The sequence below is a fragment of the Pinus tabuliformis genome, chromosome J, assembly GCF_031772625.1.
Source record: "Pinus tabuliformis cultivar Carrire ecotype Pingquan chromosome J, CPIR1, whole genome shotgun sequence".
NCBI lineage: Eukaryota > Viridiplantae > Streptophyta > Pinopsida > Pinales > Pinaceae > Pinus > Pinus tabuliformis.
Window position 1 is genome coordinate 407,803,845 of NC_142295.1, and position 24,490 is coordinate 407,828,334.

At 36.0% G+C, this 24,490-nt stretch overlaps 1 pseudogene; it reads left to right on the forward strand.

Annotated features, from left to right (window-relative positions):
• Nucleotides 1–23,982, forward strand: LOC149227550 (arginyl-tRNA--protein transferase 1 pseudogene; annotated as a pseudogene).
• Nucleotides 23,983–24,490: the final 508 nt, after the last annotated feature.

Sequence of the window (24,490 nt, forward strand, 5' to 3'; positions counted from 1 at the left end):
ATGACGGGGGAATATAGCAGGGATGTCGAGACAGTTTTCATGGATAAAGTATTGGATCGAATGGAGGAATTAGATTTTGAAGTAGCTTCGATGAAGGTTGAAAATATTGAATTTCAGGATAGCTATACAAAGTTGAAGGAAGATTTTGAAGACCTCAAAATCTGATACGTGTATACGAAATGGATGTATACACAAACAGATAAATAAGTCAAAGAGATTGGAGCTACAAGGGACCAAGGTTTGGCATAAATCTTGAAGTTGTAGAAAGATCTTGGAGATGCTCGAAATGAGATAGTGGTTCTGAAGAAAGCAATTTGGTAAACTTCTGGTGGAGGATTTTCTCATGTGAGGTCAAAGAACCCGATTCTTATGACAGGACAAGAAGTACAAAAACTCTTGGCAATATTTTATGGGATATGGAGCAATACTTGGATCATTTGCATATGTCTGACGATGAGGACAAAGTGAAAGCAGTTGCTCAATTCTTGACGAAGGATGCTAAGATGTGGTGGCGAAGAAACATGGACTAGATTGCTAGCGATGCTGTGGAAATCACTTCGTGGGATGACATGAAGAAATCTTTGCAAGCTCATTTTAGTCCACAAGACAAAACATGGGATGCAAGGAAGCAGATAAAATACATAAAGAAAACAAGGAGTCTACAAGCATATCAACTAGAGTTCTCAATTACAATTTTTGGAGTTACCTGATATGGCAGAAAGGGATAAGGTGTTCAATTTCATTATAGGATTGAAACCTTGAGTATGCAATGAGGTAAAGAGGCAAAAGATTAAGTCACTTGAAGAATATTTTGTAGTAGTTGATCGCTTGGTCCAGAGGCTGTTTTTCATGTGCTGGAAGAAACTATTGACATGCGAAGGTTTATTTTGGGATCGCATGGTGAGGAGAAATGCATTGAACAACTTAATGACATTAGCTTCCAGCATCATTTCATATCAAAAAATTTGATGGCAAAACACTTATATGGGGCAAGAAGTATTCAAGTGTTGCAGAATGGGGGTCTTCATTAGGCTTAGCATTTTTGAAGTTCATTCCAGATCATCTAATATTTGCATCAAAGATAATATTATTACAATCAGTTTTTGAACTCAATCATGCATGAAGGCATAAGAGAGAGATAAATTATTCTGAATGTCTGGAAGAAATAAAAAAATGTATTAGAGATACATATGACTACTTTGATGTTGTTGATTCAGTTTGGTGGGAGTCTTTTTTCAATGATCAAAGTGATATCATCTCAATATCAAGAAATGAATATACACTTTTGAAGACTCCATTTATTTGGCCTCAAAATATGCCAAATGAACAGGAGGAAAGACACATTGTTGAACAACAACAATCTCAAGGCATTGTTAATTCTCAACAGTAAGAGGAAAGAGAAATCTATATTGGTTCTAGAAGATCGCGTTCACAATGTGAAGCCATGGAAGACTTTTACAGGGGTTTTGTGAAGGATGTTAAGGAGGGTTGCATGATAGCAGTATTAGTAGACGAAGATCCACTTGGCTATCCATTTTGGGTTGCGAAGGTTATAAAATTCATTAAAGAAAATGAAGATATTACAGATGTTGAGGTACATTGGTATGTTATAAATACCCACCCATTCAATGGTGTGCACAAGCTAGAGATGGTAGTTGATAACAAATTTGTAGAAAGAGAAAAAGAAAGGGTACACATATAAATCGTCACCCCACAGACCTATTGAAACTAGAGGATGTTGACATACTTGTCTATGACTTCAAATTTAACAAAGAGAGGAAATCTTCGCTTCAAGACCATAGATATTTTGAAGAAGTTGCTACTAGAAGGAACAATGTTGAGATGTGAGTCTGCTGAACCTAGTCATAGATCTAGAAGTCCTTTGAAACCTGACATCGTGGGCATGCATGTTGACTCAGATGGGGCTCTAGTTAATTAAATAGAAGAATATGGGTCATCTTCATCTGAATCCAGTCATTCATATGAAGATGTAGATTTTGATGGTGTACCAGATCTTATGGGTGTGCCAGAGCCTATGGATGATTTTGAATAAATGTCTAAGACATTTTATGTAAATGAAGTTTGCATGGTAACTTGAAATAAATATTTTGACTTTCATATGATCTTACATGAAGTTATGAGTCATTTCTATGTTTGTTGGATTTAATGTTTTAATTAAAATAAATTCATGTCTTTAGAGATGTTTGCATGGTAACTTGAAATAAATATTTTTGACTTCTATATGATCTTACATGAAGTTATGGGTCATTTCTATGTTTTTTGGATTATATGCTTTAATGTATGTGATATTCAATCTACAAAAGTTGGTATTTTGATTAAAAGTAAATAAATATTAGAAATTAATGTTGATTTTTTTAATTATACAGTGATATTGTCATGATATTATTTATTGTTATCATTTGGTATAAAATAGTTTTAAAATTGTTGAAATTTTAATGCCTCACTAAAAAGAACAGTTCATTTTGATGGTTGATTTTTAGGTTTTTCTTAAAATAGGATAAGTTCTCTTAGACTAAAATTTGAAAAGAGCTATAGTTTTATCCTTTGAAATAAAAATTACTCTTGGAATAATGAATCTTTCATTTACTTGTTCATTTTAAACAATTGTTTTGGTCATATAATTTGTCCATAATTTCATGGTTGAAATGTGTTACAAACTGAAGGTTTTTAATTAAAAGGTTGAAAATTTGTCAAAATGTTAAGGTGTTTCTGAATTATGATATTTTGTCTTTAATGCTACGGTTGAAAACAATTACAATTTCAAGGTTTTCAGGCTATTTTATCTTTAACTCCATTGCTAAAAATTACTCTTGGAATAATGAATCTTTCATTTTGTTCATTTTTAAAAATTGTTTTAGTCATATAATTTGTCCATAATTTCATGGTTGAAATGTGTTACAAACTGAAGGTTTTTAATTACAAGGTTGAAAATTTGTCAAAATGTTAAGGTGTTTCTGAATTATGATATTTTATCTTTAATGCGATGGTTGAAAACAATTAAAATTTCAAGGTTTTTTCATAGTCAAGATATTTTATCTTTAACAACATGGATGGAAATAGTTGGAATTATCAGGATTCGAGACATGATATTTTATCTTTAACTCCATTGCTAAAAATTACTCTTGGAATATTGAATCTTTCATTTACTTGTTCATTTTTAAAAATTGTTTTAGTCATGTAATTTGTGCATAATTTCATGGTTGAAATGTGTTACAAACTGAAGGTTTTTTATTACAAGGTGAAAATTTGTCAAAATGTTAAGGTGTTTTTGAATTATGATATTTTATCTTTAATTCTATGGTAAAAAACAATTACAATTTCAAGGTTTTTTAGAGTCAATTTATCTTTAACAACATGGATGGAAATAGTTGGAACTATCAAGATTTGAGACATGGTATTTTATCTTTAACATCATGTCTGGGAATTGTTGGAATTTTACGGTTTTTCAAAGTCTGAATATTTTCTCTTTAACTCCATTGCTAAAAAACGTCAAAATTGTAACCCGTTTTTTTTTTTTGTTATTCCAGAATAAACACTTTTTTTAAGGGTGTTTTTTCATCCATTTTTCAAAACAAAAATGGATTTTACTTCCATTTTAAAAAAATGTTGAAAGTTTACCCTAAAAAAAGCATCGTTCTCGCATAAACAATTTTCATTTTTGGGTTGATTTTTCATGTGTTTTTTTTGGGTTTTTGGGCTCGTGTACCCGTTTTGAAGCAATATTTCTCGTTTTATCAGTAACTATGTTTACATATTTCAGGTAGAATTTTGCTAAGTCTTTGCAAGCCGATTCACATCATCTAAAGGGCTAGATCCTGATTTTTAATACTGAGTTTTATCTATAGGTTTCATTTGAGAAATTTTGAAAGGTTTTTAATTGCTAATTATCTTCAAGGAGATTGAGGAGATTATCAAGAAACAAAGCTTTTCAAAGTACTAGTTGCATGAGGGCAATACCATTACATTATCATTGCATTGATGCTAAGCCATAATGTCATCATTTTACTTTTGGAAATGCCTCAAGAATCAACATAGTAATCCTCTAGGTTGCAATACTTCTGTGGATCAAAAATTCCAACAACTTATATATGAGAAACAAGAGTAGAACAACAAGCCTTTCTCTCAGAAGGTCAATGTTATCCTTCAACAGCCAAATGTTATCCGAAAGGAAGATGTAAAAGACAAGAATCTCTTTGAACTTGAATCCAAATTACAATATACAAAGTCCAAATATGTACTCTTACAGTTGGACACATTAGATATGGCTTTGTCCACGATAAAGCAATCAGATTGGAAAAGGTCAGGTCAGGCCTTGAAGCCATCAATGATTGCTTTAATACAACCCATGTTCTTGGATAATTCATGTGAAATGGTTAGACTCATAGTTTCCTCTTGTCTTAGCAAGATCGTAGCTTTAACATCGCCACTACCACCTTACAACAATGATATCATAAGGGAGATATTGTAGCTGATAGTAGAAATACTTTAAGGATTGAACAACATCATGTTTCCTACCTTTTAAAAGTAGCACAAAATTCTAGAATTGATGGCAGAGTTCATCCTTGGCACATTCAAGCTGAACCTGGAATGTGACGAGTTGATCTTTCAGTTGCTCCAAAAATTTTACACCAGTATTACATCAGCTCATTAAGACAATGTCAAGACATGCGTGCAAAAGATTGTTTCCCTATTCTTAAAAGGAGATGTCGACATCTGCAAAATACTAACATCCAAATTGTTGACCATTTAGAGGAAGGAACGAATGATATCACCAGCCACCTATGATCTAGTCGAGAAGTTGGTCATGCAAAACATAAGATTTCTCAGGAGGTTGCTAACTAGGAAGGAGTTGAGAATGATTGATGGAGAAAGCAAGAAAAACAATTGTAGCAAGAATGAACTAAGGAGGAGAGGACTATGCTTTATATGCAAGGGACCTTGGGCCCTTAACCTTTTATGTCCAGGTGATAAGAAGGAGGCAACAAAGATAGAGCAAGAGGAGATTCCTTTGGATCATAGTGAGTCTTCTGTAGTTGGGTCTATTGATCTTCAAGATGGTGAGAAGCAACGTGATATTATTCAGGGAGACTTATAGGATGACAAGCATTTGGAAGTGCATGAGGAAATCTTACCTAATGGTATTGATGAGGTAGATTCCTATAAAAATGATTCCATAGTTCTCGAGGGGTATTTCCATAAAGAATATGAATAGTCAAGTATAGATATTAGTCTACCAGTGCATTTGTGTTTGATAATTAGAGAGGATGAACAACATATTGTCTTCACATATGGAGGAAGCCAGGGAAATTTGAGCAAGGAGCTAGCAATAGTATACCAACATAATGAGCTTGATCACGAGGAGAAACATGACAAACATAATGTGTAAAATGAACCACTGCCAGAGAGTCGATCAAAGGCTCAAGTTGAAGCTATGGTCATTGGGCATATGATGCAGACAGGTACAGAGACATTCAGCAAGGCACCAAAATTGCCAATAGAGGACTTTCGGGAAAAGATCATGCATTTCATTACATAGCTTATGATGTGGAAGTAGAGAGTCTGGGAAGTACGAGACACTTTCTTACAGAAGAATGAGAAAATTGAGGAGCTCATATGAGTATGTGTCGAGTCAACGACAAAGATGTCTAGTGTTGAGGAACGACTCAAGTCTCTCACAAGGCAGTAAGAGGAGTACATTTGGGAGTTTCAGAGTAGCCCTCTACAAGAGTACATAGATAGGGCTCGCAACACTACCAACCCGCCTTTATACATTAAGGATAGCATAACAGAGCTCTACAAATGGATCAGGGGGGGTGAAATAGTGGAGCAGCATAAGTTGAGCATTAAGCAACATCAACATAGTAGAATTATTCTATGTGTAGGAATTCATGCATTATATCTTTCCCACAAGATGGATTGGTGAAAGGTTATGAGTTGGAACTCTATTGATGGGATACTCTTAGCCAAGGGAATATTGCAGCTTGGGCCCTTAAGCACAGGTAGTGATGGATAGCTAAGATGGTATCATAACCCACAGGTACCAGGACTTAGGTGGCACTGAGATCCAGGAGAATTCATTGGGGGCAGGATTGACCAGAGGATTGTTTTGGATCTAGGTATTGAAGGATCTATTCGAGAACATTTAGTGTGGCGACATGGAATAACACATCAGATTGTGTGGGATCCTAGTATCAATATACATATGGTTATGTTGTGGATAGAAGTGGATTTCTTGAGGGAAAGCAATCTTTGGGTGGGAGGATTTGTAATATTCCCTTTTTTTTATGTCAAAGTGGACAAAATTTTCCCATGGTAGTTTCCTTTGTTTTTCGAGGGATAAAAATAAAAAAAAGTCTCTAGAGAGTCCATCAAGCCTATAAAATGTTAGAAAATTATATATTACAAAGCAATGGAACACATAAAATATTGCATAAATGTAAACACAGAAAATGCATAAAACAAAAGAGACATAGATATACATGGTTCACCCAATTTGGGCTACGTCCAGGGAGAAACAGCTAGTCCTTCCTTATATATTATCCAACAAAATGAAGAGATACAACCTACAACATATCCATTGTAATTCCCTCTTCGCTCTCACACAACCTCCTCTATCTTTCTCACTCCGATTACACATCTACATCGCTGCAATACAATTCCCTCATATATAACAAGGGTTTGCCTTCTAAGGAAAAAACCCTAAATTAAACATAACTTCTACCGTCAGATTTTCACCTAATGAACAGACCATATTGACTATGAAATTACAACATTTTACAAGGCAATTTTACATCTATTTTTAGCTTCGGGGCGCTGCCCCCAATCCCCCGCTAGGGGAGCGCTCCAAAAAATTGCCATCACCCCTCCGGACCCCCCTGGCAGCGTTGCCACCCCATTATGAACTGGGGTCCAATGCGGCGATACCTTTGAATAAAGAAGATAATCAGGCTCCACACCCAACATAAAAGGGGATAGGAGCCTAACAGTGTGATCATTCTGAGTTACATATCTAGTTTGTCTTGTTGAGAACTTGGCGAGGCTAGTTCTAGTTCGATCCTGGGATGAAAATCCCGCGAAGACTTTGTCTGGTGGGTCCATCCAAGGTCCATGATTGTGCTTCAGTATTTTGTTTTCTTATTTGATGAGCAGCCATATATGTCGCATGGCAAGGGCTTCATTTGGCATGCATTTTGTGTTGTACTATTAATATAAATAAAGGTTTCAACATTTCTAAATTTCATTTGTGTTCCTGTTTCTTGTTGAAATTTTTTTATTTAGAACACTAAAATGTGTTAGATTTGTCGAAATTTTTAAGCTTTGAGATATGAAATGCAGTCTCTGAGCTTCATTTTCCAGGGTTTCCAGTTGTCATCTCTCTTTTCTCTGCAAGTTTCGCTATGTTGCCACTATTGCTACCTGGTGTATTGTTGCAAGTTTCCTCTGGTCAAAGTTTGCAGATGTTTATCGTGGATATATTCTAGGCTTCAATTGTTGCAGTATTTTGTTGCATCCTTGATTTGTTTTTCGCCCTCTTCTCCTACTCACCTTGAATTTTGGGTTGTATTTGTGGACATATTGTTGTATGTTCTTAGGTTTGGGCCAATTTATTTTTGTAATGGTTTTTTTTTTTAGGAGGCTGTGAGATGTATCTCAGTTCTATTTTTTTGGTGTTTTTTTTTTCGTGCCTTTGAGGTTATGTTGTTAAGATATATGTATTTCGTTGGGAGACTTGGATTTTTTTCTGGCCAGTGCTTGGATTTGGGTAGATCTTGTTCAAATGCACACTCTGTTTGTGTATTTATAAAATGTAATTTTTTTATTTTATTTCCATAAATAAATTTAGGATTTTTTCCTTGGAAAAAAAAAATTATTTTATATATATGTGTGTGTGTGTGTGTGTGTAATTTGATTGAGCCAAAATATTTTATTAATTATTACATTTATTTATTTTTATTTTATTTTACTTTTGTGTAATTTGATTGAGCATCTCTTCCATACTAACTAAAGATGTACATGACTAGAATTTGTTAACTACCATTCAATCAAGGTATTCCCATATTCTAACGAAATTTCGATTCAAAATATGTTAATCTGGAAATATGGATTTTTGGAAATGGTCTTTTAATATTCTTTTAGATTCAGATGTGGTTGGGTAGCAAAGGTTCCTGTCATGCAGATATGGTGCAATGTGGTGGTAACTAATGGGCATAAGTTGGCCACATGTTAGATGAAACGACATAATGCAATAGTGAAACATGGACATAGAAATAACATGTGTCAATTTTGAAACTATTGACATGATAAGACAATTAAATTGAGTACACACATCTAAATTTTGTTAGTAGCAAATCTTGGCAATAATGAGAGGGGGCTGAATCAATATTTACTTTCAATTAGTATTTTTTAACTTCATAGAGCATTAATTATTTTCAACATAAGTCAACATAAATCAATATCACTTGAGCAGTAAAAAATATCATTCAACAATGCACAAACATTAAGATAGTAGACAACATATTTTTAGGTGGAAACCCTTCCAGCCAAAAAAAAAAATAAAAAAAAATTGAACGCTTCTTAATATTTGTCTTCAAAATATTTACATCAATATTTTCATCTCCAACTTGAAGGATTCTCCAATGCCCTGGTTTACCAACTCCAACTGGAAGGACGCTCCAATGCCCTAGTTTACAGGCTCTGACCTAAAGGATGCTCAACACCTTATTTAACAACTAGAACTGGAAGGAAGCTCCAATGCCCTGTTCGGGCTCCAACCTACCCTATCACCACCTTGCACCCTAATCAACCAGAAAACCATGTTTCACAATTTTGAGATTAGATCCACCTTCTTTCAATATTAAGACTATGACACAACTTCTGCTCAATGATTAAGTACCAAAATATGCTCAACATCCAATCTGCAATACATATCCGCTGCTTTTTACAACTTAATACAACATGCTCTCTTTACATATCAACATACCAACCATTCCTAATACAAACTTCAAATATAAAAACCCTAGCTAGATCCAGATTTTATTCTGCTCAACATATGCCAATACTCTATCCTATCTACAATGCTTTCTTAGCTTCTCTTTCTCTAAAAAAAAAAATAGTCTTTCTCAAGGACCAATCCTAGAACTTTAGGACATAGTGCAAATCTGCTTAGCACATACACTCTTGCTGTCCTACATAAATACTCTGCCAAAAACCCTTAGTAACACATGCTATATACCAAGACCTAGCAACTCTAATCAACAATAAGTGGCAATCCTCAGTAGAAGAATTGTGCATACATAAATGGTATTTCAATCACTGACCCTACTACATACTCAAACATTTTCCAAGACATCTAGTATTATGGTAGCAGTATGCAAGGATGATAATTTCATACAACCAACACATATAAGCACCAATTTTATAAATTCAACAGCAGTCATAGCATCATTACACTCTGTTACAACACCTTAACTCATTGACACATTCATACAGGTGTATGCATACTCAATGTTCTGCCACATTAGTCTATATTCTGCCTAAAGCACAGTCTCTAAAATGCTTCTGTTAGAGATGAATTTTGTCTTGCGTACTTAAAAACAATGCTGTTTAGATTCAATATTGTTGCAAGCATGTAAGTGTACAACAGTTAATAATTCATTAAATATGGAAGATCCCTTATGATTGTCTTTGTCAATTTCAAGAAAAGTCAGGGAAAGTAACCACTCAACAAGTTCCAGTGACAACATCATAGAGTATGATGGACAGGCTTTATTCTCAATGCATAAGAGGAACATCCTATGACTATAGTGTACATATAATAGAAGAACCTTTGTGATATGTCATGATTTTGACCTGTACATTCACTTCCTGGATCTCGGCATAAGTTATCACATCAAAATATGAAGTAGAACCGCAGAAGTAGCATTGAATAAAGTATATGAGGCAAATCAAAGACGCACTATGTGAAATTTAAAAATGATTGACATTGAGGCTCTTCACAACACATACCTACATGGGTTACCTCAACAAATAAATGAAAACATATATATATATATATATATATATATATATATATATATATATATATATATATATATATATATATATATATCACTGATTCCAAATGTATACTTTGTTATGCAGATTAATTGCAAATAAACTTCAAGTGACAACTATATGTAGATCTCAAATATGTGCCACTGGTTAAATGAAAAATGTGCTACTGAAAGTCTCAAAATTTATGTCTTGGTACAAGTGGGAGTTTGTTTCCTTGAGGTCAATAGTACATGATGCAAGGATTCTCCAGATTTGAATCCGACTTCAACAAGTTCCCTTTGCAACTTTTGTACAGTTTGTCCCTGATTCGGTCAATGAAGCTTTGGTTAGGGTACAAAAGAATGCTTTCAGATATGCGTATATACCTCAGTATCTCTAACTTGCATGCACAATGGTAATAGGCTTAGTTTTCCACAGAAGTGGTGCCACAAGAACTCCGTTGTTACCACTGATAAGTGCCTCAGAAATACACCATGATAAGCTTTGGTTAGACCTAGAAAACTAGTGAATAGCCCAAGAGACAAACGTTCAGTCCTAAGATAAACTTCAGAACTTTGGCCTTCTTCACAAGATTAGATTGACTGTGCTATGCCACAAATAATTATCCCTTTGGGTCAGCGTTCAATCCTTGCCTCAGAGATATATTGCAAACCTATCCTTGAAGTAAGTGAGATGAGTGTGTCCTTTTATAGATTTTTTAGGATGCTATATGAGGGTGCCAACATGTATGATCATTGAGGGAAAAACTTAAATTTAAATTTCAAAAGTTGAAGCCAAAAACACCAAATGTTTTAGGGATCAAACTTGGAATTTAATAAAATTTTCTTGTGTCCTCAAAAATTAAATTTAATAAAATCATCATAAATTTCTCTACGAGCATCAGATTGGAATTTCATAATAGCATGATCATGATCACGAATAGGTGGGAGGCCTTTGGGAGTCTAAAACACATTGGAATTATTGTCCAAGATTTTTTGGAGATCTGGTGAAATAGATGATTTCAATGTTTGAAACTCTAGTGAACATAATTGTGCAATTACGCCTCGTTTTTATTTCTTCAAAATATTTGTCATGCCATTAGAGCTTATTATATTTCCTGGTTTCCCTTCGATGCCCCTTAATTCAACTTCCTTTTCTTCCCAAAAAAAAATCAAGAAAAGATCTTGAAAATTAAAATATGTTCTCCCTAAATATTGTAACGATTAGACTCCTAGTACAACATCAGCAACACCCATTGGAATGGAAAGCATTGGACTATTCAATACATATTCCCCCATTGTTAGCTTGATATTATGGAGCTTTCCAGAGAAATTTATAGTTCCTCCATTTGCAACCTTCACTTGAAAGTTATGTATAGGATATATGAAGAAATTCAATTCCTTTGCTATCTTACAATGAATGAAATTATGGGTACTACCTGAATCAATCAACATTATTACCTTTTTCTTCTTAATATATCATTCTATCTTGAGAGTTTTAGGAGTGGTAATACCTACCTGAATCCTCTTTTGATGTTTATTGTTGCTTTTCTTCTTCCTCTTCATAATCTATGTAGAATAATTTCTTCTCGTCACACTTATGACCTTTAGTGTATTTGTTATCATGTCAACTATAACAAAACCCTTTTGCTCTTTTTTCCTCCAATTTTTGTGGTGTCAACCTTGCAGGTGTTGGAATGATGGGAGCAACAACACTTCCATATTTATAGTTGTGAGTGGTAGACTTCCTCGTTTCCATAATTTTTCTTTCAAATTTTCTTGCCACCGTGAATGCCTTTTCCAATGAATCAGGTTCCCAAAGGCAAACCCCATGTTGGATGTTATCCTTTAAAGTCCCTATGAATACATCAATCCTATGCTCATATAGAATATCGATTACCCTAATATTCAATTTTTGGAAGTCCTCAATGTGCTCCACCATTGAACCCTTTTGTTTGATATTTATCAATTGGCTAAAGAAGGTGTTGCTCTTTCTATCCTCATAATGTTCTATCATTTACTTCGTAAAAATTGACCAAGTGATAAGTTGTTTATGAAAAAAAATCCATCGATACCATACAAATTGATTGGTTTCTAAATATAAAGATGCAATGCATACTTTTTGTGTGTGTTTCACATAATGGAGATCAAAATATTGCTCCATCTGTAGTGTCCATGTTACCAGATCCTTGCCATCAAACTTCCTCGTATCGATATTTGGAATGTGGTGGGTCTAAAATACAACATTGGAGTCTCTAAAATCATTATTAACATTCCTTTTTTTCTCATCATGAGTTTCATGGAATGCCTTCTCACCATTAGGAAGAATTTCTTGTAGCAACTTTGTCAAACATTCCTTCAAACCTTCCATGTCTGCTTTTAAACTATTCATGTCGCCTTTTAAACCATCCATGTCTCCTTTTAAACCATCCATGTCACCTTTTATTTCTACTTTTAAACCATCCATGTCCCCTTTTAAGCCATCCATGACCCCATTTAGTTCATCTTTGGTTGCTCTTTGTGAGAGCGAAATTGGTTGCACTTGGTCCCATAATTTTGATATATAATGTTGCAATTACTCCTCTTCATGCGTCATAGTAGAGCTTTATGATGGCTTAATAGGGGTAGATTGTTTTTGTCTAGGAAGAATTTTAGAACCCTATACTCATATCTATGCTTCAATATTCCCTAGGAATCACTTCAAATTAATTTTTCAAACAAAAGTTATGCATTTTTTTAAAAAGTATACACATTTTTCTTGGTTTTACGAGCACGATATTAAAGTTGTTTTATCTCTGCAATTTTGGCCTCCCAAGGTTTGGATTTCCATCCTGTGGTATTCGTTTGAGTCTTCCTTCCAATTCCACAAGTCAGACTGAGATTGGATTCTTCAAGAAAGAGTTATGCCCAATCTCCATGATGATCTAATTATAGACTGGTTCAGTAGAGAGAACCTGGATGAAGTTCCACGTGTCATTGTTTCGGCCTTAGGATCTGAAATTGATACACGAAAAACTAATTTTTTTTTTTTAATTTTAGTCACTTTTTACAAAATTCCAATCTGATCCTCATAGAGAAAGTTATGACGATTTTCCCTTGGTCATTTGTTTGAGACTAAATTCTAGAGCCTACAAAAACTCTAACTTCCTCAAATCATATCTCTGAAAATATAGCGAACCAAGATTTGAAATTCATACAAAAATTTCACCAATATTTCTTGTCCACCTGGTCACAATCTTAGCTTTTGAAGCCTCATATAAAAAAATTTATAGCAAAAATTTCAAGATGTCTTGTTTGAAGAAGCGAAACCCTAGAATCCAAAGATTTGATAACAAATGTTATGCAACCAGCTCACAAAAAAATAGATCAACGACTTAAAAGTTATCCTCTTTGAGGGGGAAACCTCTTTTACATTACATAAATGAACCATTCTTGGATTATACAAATATAAGACCTCCTTGGTATATATAGGAGTCTAAGGGGTCACAATATAATCAAAGCCTACATAACAATAATAATGTAAGGGCACAACAATAAAAATAGTGGGGTTCTATGGGGAACAACAATAACAACATGGGGGATACACAGGCATAACAATAACAATATGAAACTACATTAACAATAATAATAACAATAATGGGAATACACCGATATTATATGGACCTAACATAATCCCTTTAATAAAATATCTTGTGTCCTAAAAAAAATTAATCCATTTAATAAAATACGTAGTGTACTTTCATGCATTTTCCAATTCTATGGTTCCACATCATCTCCCTTTGGGGATTTTAACCAAAAAAAGGGTCACTAACCATCTAAAGGGAATACCTCCCAAACCGTGATGACTTTCATGATGTTTTATATATGTTAGAATTGGCTTGATGAGGAGCATCAATTGATGATGGTCATCGAGGAAAATTCACTGATATTCATCTTCAAAATATGCTGCAAGAGCGGGGCTTCTAGGTATTTCCAGGGCTTCTGAAGATTTGGAGCTTCAATCATTACATTCCAGAACAATATTAAGAGCATTCAAGAATCGACATTGGAATCAATGACAACATTGTTAAACAATCTCCCCCTTTGTCATTGATGGCAACACATATTCCCTTGCTATCGTTTTTCCTCTTAACTCCATGCCTCTGATCTTGTTTTCCTATTTTATCTCCCCCTTTGACATCAAAGGAAAAGGATAACTCCCCTTGAAAATATGCCTACTTCTTTTTATCTATAACATATCGTTGCTCCCCCTGACAAAATGCCTTCCTCTCTTCTCCTACAATAAACTACTTACTCCCCTTGACATGTTATGCCTTTCATGGCTTGCCAAAATTGAGACATTCCGATATTTTTCTATGCAAACTTGCTACTCCTTAAATTGACTTATATGCCTATAATGTTAAAAAATTCTCCACATATGTCATTTGTCAGTCTGTCAAGGATAGGTATTCAAAATTACAATCACAGCTATAAAGATTTCCCCACTTCAACATTTACAGGTTAGGGAGTCATCAAACTAGATTCTTCTGAATAATGTATGAACCAAATCTTTGACCAAATCATCCTGAATATTGGCATCTTCCATTGTATATTCATCATTGTCTTTTGACCTTACAAAACTTGAAAGTATGACTTCCAAGGCTTTTCCATCCACTTAATCTTCTTGGTTTTGTTTCCTTCTTCAGACCTTCCTACACATGATATTAGGGTTGTCCTTCATGAAAGATTCCATATTTTACCTACAATTGAGAGCTATATGCCCATAGTTATGGCATTTGTAACATTAAATTTATTGTTTGAATGATAAGATATACTTTCTGTATGATATGTATGATAATGTCTTTGATAATCATCCATATCATACATTCTTCAATCCCTAGCCATATGCCCAAATTTAGAACATGAAAATAATAACCATTAAACATGATGGGATACTTGGATGTGCTGTCTTATTCTGAATATATTCAGAAGTTATTCTTCTTTGAAGGAGGTGCAGCCTTTTGTTGATTACTTTTTAGAGAAACAATATTTTTAACTTTATTTTTTCCTTCATTTCGATTTGGCCTTTCAGGGTTCCTGATATCAGGCTTCTCATCAATCTTGCTCTCTTCTTTTGTCTTCAACATTAATTTAGCCATGTAATTATTCTTCTTTTCGTCATCCAACAATCTCTCCTTCCCGATCTTGTCTATTTTAGCTAGGGAAACATCAAGTTCTTTTTTCTTTTCAGTAATATCTTCTTGAAATCAGCTTTCAAAGAATTTTCTTCTTTCTTCTTCCTCCTCTACTTGCAGCTTTAGAAGAGTGACCTTTTATCTTACTTTGTTAAGATATTGTTCCTTTTGCCTTTCATTTTCTTTTCTACTCCTACTAATTTATGCTATGATGCATCTAGTTCCTTTGTTTTTTTATCAAAATTGGTTAGATACCTCTAGCCATATTCCTTTAATTGGCTTGCTAGGTCTTTCTCTTTCTTTTATGCTTCTTGCACTTGGAGTTTCAAATCTATGAGTGCGTGATTTGCCTTCTCTATGTTCTTAAAATCTATCAAGGCATTATTTAGTACTATTTTCATGTCTACATCTTAATTTTCTTCTTCATCACCTTTGACCGGAGAATCTTCTTTCGATCATCATCATCATGATATGCATGCTTATTTGAGTAAAGATTATGGAGCCTCTTCCAAAGAATTTTTGCTGTGGAGCACACCAACTTTGGATTTTACAGTGTCTTGAAAAGCATCAAGAATGACATTCATGGCTATTGTATTGTACCTTCTGGATTTTCTGGTAGATGCGTCTCTAGAAAGAATAGATTACCATATATAATAGCCATGATCTTGTAGATAGACTACCATTTTAGATTCCCATATCCAATATTTCACTTCATCGAACTCAAGAGTTGGTGTACTAACTTGATTCACTTCATTAACTATAATAATGGAGTCTTCCTTTGGTTCCTTTGTATGTTTGGGGACTTTCTTATTTGAATTTCCCATTTGTGCACTCTGATATATGCCTTCCAGTTGTTAAGATGCAACTGAAGGAACCTACTCTCATACCAAATGTTAGAAATACTAAGAGGCGGGTGAATCAATTAGTATTTTTAACTTCACGGAGAATTAATTATCATTAAAATTTCATCATCATAAATCAATATCACATGAACAATAAACAACACCATTCAACAATGCACAAACATCAAGACAGGAGACAACAAATTTTTAGGTGGAAACCCTTCATAGAAAAAAAACCAATGAACACTTCTTAATATTTGTATTCAAAATATTTACATTAATATTTTCATATCTAATCGAAGGAGGCTCCAACCCCTTGGTTTATAGGCTCCAACCAGAAGAACGCTCCGACACCCTAGTTTATAAGCTCCAACCTTAAGGATGTTCCAACACTTTGTTTACCAGATACAACTAGAAGGATTCTCCAATGTCCAATGCAGACTCCAACATGCCCTAACAAAACCCTACCACCCTAATCATCTGGAAGACCATGTTTCATAATTTTCAAACTGGATCCACCTGTGCTCAATATCAATATTGCGAAAAACATTCTACTCAACGATCAAGTACAAAAAATTTCTTAGCAGTCAATCCGAAATACATATCCACTACCCTTTACTGCTTAATACATCATGCTCTATTTTCATATCAACAAACCAACCATTCCTAATGCAAGCTTCAATTAATAATTGTCAAAACCCTAGCCGCATTCAAATATGTTTTTTCTCAATCAATGCTCACCATATTCAAGTATTATGTCGTCTCAGTAATGCCTTCTTAAATTCTATTTCTCTGAACAAAAAAAATCTTGCTAAAGGATCAATCCTATAACTTTAGGACATAGTGCAAATCTGCTTAGCATGTACAATCTCTCTCTCTCTCTCCTACATAAATTTTTTGCCAAAAGCCCTCAGTGACACATGTTAGATACCAAACCCTGGAAACAACTCTAATAAATAATAACTGGAAATCCTTAGCAGCAGAATTATGCATACATCAATGGTATTTCAATCACTAACCCTAGCTGTGTACTCAAACATTTTCCAAGTAGTCCAGTATTATGGCAGTAATATGCAAGGCTAATAATTTCATAGAACCAACACATATAAGCACTAAGTGTTAGTACATTCTACTACAACATCCTCATTCATTGACACATTCATACAGGTGTATGTGGTAGTTTTTGTAGCATCGGATGGCTGTCTAGTATTGAAACTTTGTCGAGAGGCTAAAACATAGGAGTTCTCTAGAACCTAGAAATTACACCTAGAGATAGCTTAATTAAATTAAATGACCATCATTTTATTTTTTCCTAAGTCTAACTTAGGAAAACTAGTTAATTGATGGTAATTAATTGAGAAAGGTGAGAATTATCTAGAAACTCACACAGATCAACTTTTAGATGTTCTTATCCATCGATTAAGCTTTAATATTGGTCATTGGAGTCCCAACTAGAGATTATAATAAGAGCTCAATGGGTAGATGGAGAAACACAAACAAAAACACAGAGTGAGAGCTAGCATTGTGAGTTCCTTAGAAGGTCAACTATCTAGCTTCAGGGGTTAAGTAGAGGAAGAGATTTCGATCCAGAAGGGGCACAGAGGGGTAGATACAGTGATTTCAAAGGAGGATTCTAGTTCTAAAGATCTAGGAGAGGAGGGCGAGTTTATTCTCCAAGAGGTTGTACAAGGTTTGCGCAGTGCCTCAAGAGGAGTAGTTGGATTTATCTATGGGGAAGTTCAATTCAGTTTCTAGAGGTTGTGAATTCTTCCAAAAGGCCGAGAAGACTTCCAGAAGGCTAGGAGGATCGATTCCAGAGCAATAGCAGGCATGACAACTTGTTATGAGAGGGTTTGTAAGCCACATGTGTGGAGGCGAGCGCATGAACAACGTAGAAGGTTCTGCGTGGGGCAAGGACGACTAGCCTTTCAAAGAGAGTCATTTGTCGGGATTTCTTGGAGAGGAGGGTAAAATCCCTTAGTAAATTTTGCCAATATTTCTCTCAGATAAAAATTCCAAGTTGGTGTCATTTTATTGTACTTAAAATTTCACTGCTACATAATAATAAAACCCTCAGCTACTGCACTCATTTTCCCACATTGGTTTTTTTCAAGGTTATTTGTCTAAAAATAATCATATCAATTTTTATGTGTGTGTGCTAGTATTTCTCAATTCCTATTTTTGCTTCTGCAATATTTTATTTGGTGAAGAAATTGCAGTGTGATTTTATTCGATATTAATTAAAAAAATTAATAAATTGTTAATCAATTAGGATAATTAATTCCAGTTGCTAAATTTCAAGGAATTTTCACATGGTATCAGAGCATATTTGACGGATAGGAGGCTCAGACTCAGAAGAAAATAAATTCATTGTTCAGAGGGAGCCGAAAGCTGAAATTTTTAGAGGTTACGCAATGCTTAGCCAGGCAGCGTGAATTTATAGACAGGGTTTTATTTTGCAATGGTAGTAGGGAGGAAATTTTGATTTGTATGGGGAAATGATTCCAACAGGTAGAAGGAGCAGTAGCTCAGTATTTTCACAGAGCATATTTCTTGTCTAGATACAGAAGGGGTTTGCAACAATTTGCTAGAGAAGAATCAATGTCGGGTGGAAGAGAAATAACACACAAATTTATAATCATGATGTCTTCAGTAAATTCTCAAGAATTCTCCAGTATGGCCATGGACTAATTTGATATTTAGGGGGTTTCATAATTGCCTTCTAGGTTGGAGGATGAATTTTCTTGCTTAAATATCTCAGTTTCATAGGGTGTCTGGTACATTGCCAGTGGAGCGTCATCTCACAAGATGGAGGTTAGAGAATATTTCTCTAGCTACAAAGAAGAGCATATGGACTTCTAGATTATGATGGGACACAGGAGCAAGTTCATTCCAGTAGGGAGAGGTACCATTGATTTTCAAAGGGAGTCAGGAGAAAGTACCATTGCTACAAATGCATTGTGTTAGCGTTGGAATTTGCCTTAGGCTGAGGAAGGCAAAACTCGAGGCAACATCAAACCAAGCTCAGCCTCGTAGCTAGCCCTACGAGGATAGGAGAGGGCTCTCTCCGGTCAATCTTGGCAAAAGGTAATCAAAGAGACTCGAGATGACTGAATTGATGACTAATTTTAGGCTAGGTATGAAGTACAAGGACTATGGAATTTATTTTTTCAAGTTTTGTTGAATTCAAGGGAAAGGCAATTTTGGGTGCGGTGATGAGGCACAACTTTTGCAGAGGTCTACTTGGGGCAAGATAGGAAATTTTTTTGATGCCTTTAAAGTGATTGAATGAATAGACCTGACAGGTGAGGAGCTAAGGAGAGTAAGTAAGTCTCAAGGATTCTCCTTAAACTGAAGAAAACATAGAAAATTAAACAAACTTAAAGGCAGAGCATAGCAAATTTATGGATTCTACCTTAACACTTCATTTGTTTAATTGCAGAATATTAAATAAGGAAAGTGGTACACATACACAACTTACAAGTACTGAGAGAAACACACCATCAACACATAAGGCCACATGAATCCCAAATAGTGCTGCAAAACCCTGGTCTATCCTTTGCCAAAATTGCAGATAAAATATGTACAATAGTGTATCAAGCTATTCCCAAGAGTCCAACCCTGAAAATGACTAAGAAAATACATAATATAGGCAAGCTAACACATTCCCTTGCCTCTAGGGGTCGAGCTCATCATCCTAGGAGCCGTTTCAACCAATTCTAAACAAAGCACTACAATCTAGGCAGTCAAAACAACTTGCCTCTATAAGCTAGGAAACCAATTCATTCATTAAATTTTTGCTATTTTATGAATGAATCATCTAGAATAGGTAAATAAGTGTCAATTCAACATAAATTTACATTAATTACATCAAGGAGGGTGAAAAATCCAATCAAAAGTCAAAACTGGTCAAACTGGCTTCGTTTCCTAAGCTGAAGATGAAAACTGTGCAAAAAACCCTGATGCGCCGCGCGCCTGAGCCCTATGTGCCGCGTGCCTTTCCACCTGCATTTGGGGCACTTATTCCATCGGGAAGTGCCCCAAATGCAGGTGGAAAGGCGCGCGGTGCATAGGGCTCAGGCGCGCGGCGCATCAGGGTTTTTTGCACAGTTTTCATCTTCAGCTCAGGAAACGAAACCAGTTTGACCAGTTTTGACTTGTGATGGGATTTTTCACCCTCCTTGATGTAATTAATGTAACTTTATGTTGACTTGACACTTATTTACCTATTCTAGATGATTCATTCATAAAATAGCAAAAATTTAATGAATGAATTGGTTTCCTAGCTTATAGAGGCAAGTCGTTTTGACTGCCTAGATTGTAGTCCTTTGTTTAGAATTGGTTGAAACAACTCCTAGGATGATGAGCTCGACCCCTAGAGGCAAGGGAATGTGTTAGCTTGCCTATATTATGTATTTTCTTAGTCATTTCCAGGGTTGGACTCTTGGGAATAGCTTGATACACTATTGTACATATTTTATCTGCAATTTTGGCAAAGGATAGACCAGGGTTTTACAGCACTATTTGGGATTCATGTGGCCTTATGTGTTGATGGTGTGTTTATCTCAGTACTTGTAAGTTGTGTATGTGTACCACTTTCCTTATTTAATCTTCTGCAATTAAACAAATGAAGTGTTAAGGTAGAATCCATAAATTTGTTATGCTCTGCCTTTAAGTTTGTTTAATTTTCTATGTTTTCTTCAGTTTAAGGAGAATCCTTGAGACTTCCTTGCTCTCCTTAGCTCCTCACCTGTCAGGTCTATTCATTCAATCACTTTAAAGGCATCAAAACAATCGCCTATCTTGCCCCAAGTAGACCTCTGCACAAGCTGTGCCTCATCACCGCACCCAAAATTGCCTTTCCCTTGAATTCAACAAAACTTGAAAAAATAAATTCCATAGTCCTTGTACTTCATACCTAGCCTAAAATTAGTCATCAATTCAGTCATCTCGAGTCCCTTTGATTACCTTTTTCCGAGATTGACCGAAGAGAGCCCTCTCCTGTCCTCGTAGGGCTAGCTACGAGGCTGAGCTTGGTTTGATGTTGCCTCGAGTTTTGCCTTCCTCAGCCTGAGGCAAATTCGAACGCTAACATAGTGGCGACCATACTGGGGAGATGGTTTGCTATTGATGTGACATTCGACTTGTAGATTGTCTTGTCCCAGTACATGAAATCAAATTGCAGATCTGATGCTGATGGTGGACAGTAGTCAGATACTTATGAAGGCTGAGACATTCACCTGGCGACTCCAACTTGATCCAGACATTCTAGTGCTCGCTGATCCATTTATGCAATGGTAGGATATGTGGCAAACCCTGCATTGTGTGAAGCTGCAAAAGAAGTAAGAAATCAGTTAGCAGATTCTGAAATTAGTGAAGAATTTTTCAGTGCCTTGCTTCAATGTTTGAAATCTCCAAAGTTCCCTCTTGAAGCCAAAACTGGTGTTTGTGAATTAGTTGTTGAAAGAGTTGAGAAGGAGATTCAATGTTTAGATGAGCAGATCCAGTCATATGATTTCCAAGACCCTAAAAAGTTCTTGGAAATCCTTCCTCCATCGAAACAAGAAATAACAGACTTGCCTACAGATGTTTGCATTGACAGTGTGCAGCTGGAGGTATGTATTGCGGCGTTGGGGCAGCCAACAGAGTCTGGCTTTCGCGATCCTATTGCAGCATACATGGAAATGTTTTTCAGTTTGATTGATAGACCAAGCTGTCTTATACATAATCAGGCTCATTACGCGCATGAAGGGCTGCCAACAATTACATCTGTGTCCTAGTGGAAGCATTCTCAACCGGCATCATTCTCAGGTTTACTTGAATGGTTGATCTGGCATTTCAGTATTACCTGATCTATTGTTTTTTTACAGCAGAGTAGGGTAGATTTTGTAAATAAATAAGCAGCCAAAAGGCAGCATTTCGTTCTGAGTCTCATTACAGTTTTAAGTGTGAAGTTTGCTGAGTCAGTTTTTCAATCATTTCAGTCAAGTTTTAGTCCATAAATGAGTCGGAAATTTTGTGTTGGTTGTTGAAATAATGACTCCATTTCCCAATGGACGGAGGCAATGTCTGCTCTCCCAAAGCTCTGCGGTTCTTGGCACCTCCACGGAGTGGCAGCTGCCATCCCCATTGGAGCCAATGTTAGACTCCGTCTTCTCAAATCCTCTGTTAGAGTCCAATTCAGACAGGTGGCTGTCAAAGTCTCTTTTCAAATATGCAGGCTAATGTCAACCAGCCTTCACCAACCACAGCTTAGATGTTTGCATAGCTTGTTCTCAGAATGTTTCAATAACACTTGCAGGCCAGAAGGGAGCTTCGATAAGTTTTCATTTCAGGATTGTCATCGTCAAAGTGCTCAAAGGTATTTCTTCTTCAAACCTCGGTTTTGAAGAAGAAATTTTCAAGTTTGTTTTCTATAAATACGCTGCCATGCTACCAGTGTACTTCTCAGAGATCGAAAGGTTTACCATGTATCGTGATTGAGATGCCAAAGTTAAAGACTTGTTGCATTGAAGGCTTGTGTTGAAAGTGGGGAATTACCTGCTGACACTAAATTTCCCCTCACAACTGTGAAAAGATTGACAGCTGGTATGAAGAAAAAATTGAAGGGAGTTTCTAGAGACGTAGAATATACCAGCAGTATCTCATTTCAAATTGCAGCCAGCCTGAGGCGTAAGCTGGTGCCAGAAAACATAAAGAGTGCATTTGATGTTTCATTGGATGTCAAAGGTCACAAAGAAATGTCAGAACAACTTTCTCCCATGGTAATAGCAGAGAAATTGGCTTCCAAACTAGAAACATCTGGACTTTCTGGTTTCCTTGTACAAGCGTGCAATGGCCATCTCAATTTCATGTCTGTCAGTGTATCAGAGGATTTCAATGCAGATTTTTTGTTGTAAAAGAGACAAGGATTTTGATGATAATAAAAGTTTTCAGCATCATGAAAAACACAAGCTGGAGATTCGTATGAAAAGATCAACATTTGATCCTGAAGAGTTTGCCTTGTACAAGAAGTATCAAATAAGGGTGCATAACGATAGACCGAAGGAAGTGCGGGAGAGTTCTTACAAAAGATTTCTTGTGGAAACTCCACTTATTTTTGTTCCACCAGGGAATGACAACTCTGCTCCTCCTTGTGGCTTTGGCTCATTTCACCAGCAGTACTTGATTGATGGTAGATTGGTTGCTGTCGGTGTGGTTGATATATTACCTAAATGTCTTTCAAGTAAGTACATGTTTTGGGATCCTGATTTGGCGTTCTTATCACTTGGGAAGTATTCAGCTCTAGAGGAAATAAAATGGGTGCAAGCAGCACAAAAGCACTGCCCTACTCTTCAGTACTACTATCTTGGTTACTACATTCACTCTTGTCCGAAAATGAGATACAAGGCAGCATATAATCCTTCGGAACTTCTATGTGCTGTGCATTACCAGTGGACTCCTTTCCAGCTTGCAAAGCTGGTGCTTGATAAAGCAGCATACCTTTGTCTCTGTGATGTTTGTGACCATGCAGAACCAATTTTAAAGCCCTGCCACTGATGAAATGCATGATTCCTATGGGCAAGATGATCATGAAATGGAGGATAATCTGGAATTCCGTGATGGAGAGTTACATGAATTTCAAAGCTCAGGTAGCAGTGACCATTCCATGGGTGTTGAGAATGGCGTTGAAGCACCCGCTGTGGATTTTGATACTGAAGATATTGGTGGGGTTTTAATTCAATGGAATGGTCTGCGGTTTCGATTTAAGGACTTGAAGGCTTCTGGTATTATGGGTCGACGGAGGTTTGATTTGTTAACCGGACACTTGCAGAAGTATATTAAAGTAGTTGGCACAGAACTTTCTGAACGTATTGCTTACTGTCTGGGTTGAGTGCACAATGTATCTCTAGCAGTGTTCATTGTAATATTATGTTGCATATACTATTTGTCTCTTTCTATTATAGGCGGAAATGCAAGCGGTGGCAGTGATGCAACTAAAGAACAACATGTGCATGTGGCCAGTTTTTTTACAACACAGTCAGTAAGGATTAGCAATCGGCCTGAGTGATGACAATGATGGCAGCTTGCTCTCAGTTGCCATGGTTGTGGAGGCAAAATCGTGTTTGAGCAATTTGGAAGGCCGAAGCTGCATTACATACCCGTGGACAGCGTTGAAAGTGTGCGCTACGCATTGGAGGTGTGCGCTACGCACCAAGCTGAGCGCTACACATTGGGCATCAGCGGCCAGTGTAAAAATACACAGGCACTACGCATGAGGCTGTGCGCTACGCACTGGGATAGCGCGCTACGCACTCAGTCCAGCACAAATTTTGTTTGTATTCATGTGACCAGATCATGTCTAATCGCCTCCAAGTCTGCAAACAGGTGTTCTATGACCGATTCAATCAATTTGATAATGTTTATAGTGTGTTTGAAGTTG